Source organism: Myotis davidii, unplaced genomic scaffold (genome assembly GCF_000327345.1).
Source record: "Myotis davidii unplaced genomic scaffold, ASM32734v1 scaffold1309, whole genome shotgun sequence".
In the NCBI taxonomy this organism is placed as follows: Eukaryota; Metazoa; Chordata; class Mammalia; order Chiroptera; family Vespertilionidae; genus Myotis; species Myotis davidii.
In genome coordinates this window covers 1-1,591 of record NW_006299601.1, presented here as the reverse complement: position 1 = coordinate 1,591, position 1,591 = coordinate 1, and positions in this window count along the sequence as shown.

The window sequence follows — 1,591 nt, the reverse complement described above, 5'->3', positions numbered from 1 at the left end:
CGCCCGGTCTCCAGGATCGACAGGAGGGAGTGTGGCCTTGAGACACCCAGTCTCCAGGATCGACAGGAGGGAGCAGGGCCCTGGGACCCCTGATCTCAACCAGCTCCAGGTCCTCCTGGGCCATTAGCTACTCCCTGGACGGACACTCCTCTCACTTGTCCTAACACAGAAGCAAGACAGAACTCCCCCGTTCGCACCCACCTGGTGCCGGTGGGCATGCCTGGCTGGGGCCTGGCCGAGGCCACAGCATCCTGGGCGGATCTCAGAGGGGAGCCCCAAAATCACCCAGGCAGACCCCCGGGCCCCCCGGACCTGCCTTCGGAGCGGACTACCTGTGGAGCGGCCTTTTGAAGTGGAGACGGGCGAGGAGGCAAATACCTTTAAACATTTTTAAGAAACCCTAATTGAGGAGAACATTAAAGGAGACACGCGCGGCGTTAATTGGTCTGTTTGCCGCATAATTTGGGCCCCGGGGACCCAGGCCCGTACCCCCTGCCAGCGCAGGAGGACTCACATGTTTAATTCAACGCGTCTTCTGTTTAATTACCTCCAGATAAGGTGAGCTCTGGTGAGGGTGGGGGGGCCTGTATTATGGAACTGGGGTGTCTCGCCGGCCGTAAGATAAATAAATTAGGGCCGAAGGAGGGGGTGAAAAGGGATTTTGTGTCTCAAATACTTGATAAAAGCGGTTTTTTTAAAAAAACAGAAATGTATATTTATTGATTTCAGAGAGGAAGGGAGAGGGAGAGAGAGAGAGAAACATCCACGATGAGAGAGAATCATGGACCAGCTGCCTCCCTGCACGCCCCCCACTGGGGATGGAGCCCACAACCCGGGCCTGTGCCATTGACCGGGAATCGAACCCTGACCTCCTGGCTCCCAGGTCGACGCCCAACACTGAGCCACAGGGAAGGAAAGGATTTAAATGCTCTGCTTGCCACACATTTGGGGCCTTGTCCGGCCATTTCCTCCTCGTCCCCTCGGAGAAGGGCCCCCGGAGTCCAGGCAAACGCACGTCAGGGGGCAAACTCAGCCCGGCCGGTGTGGCTCAGTGGTTGAGCGTCAACCTATGAACCAGGAGGTCAGGGTTCGATTCCCGGTCAGGGGCACAGGCCCGGGTTGCGGGCTCCATCCCCAGTGGGGGGCGTGCAGGAGGGGGCTGGTCCATGATTCTCTCTTTCATCCTGGATGCTCTCATGTCCCTCTCTCTGAAATCAATTTTAAAATAAAGTAGTCCTGGCCGGTGTTGTTCAGTGGGTAGAGCTCCCGCCTGCAGACTGGAGGGTCCCGGGTTCGATTCCCGATCAAGGGCACATGCCTGACCCCCCCAGCAGGGGGCGCGCAGGAGGCAGCCGATGCATGGTTCTCCCTCCTCATGGATGTTTCTCTCTCTCCCTTCCTCTCTGAAATCAATACAAAATGTATATATATTTTTAAAAGTAAAATTCATGCCTCCCCGCGCTCCCTCCTTGGCGCCTCGTCCCCATCCCGCGGGAAGCCGGCTCCCCAAAACGGTGCCAATTTTTAGCGAAAGTTTACAGCTCGTCTTTCCAAACGTTCTGTCTTCTTCTTATTTTTCTTTTTTTTAAGG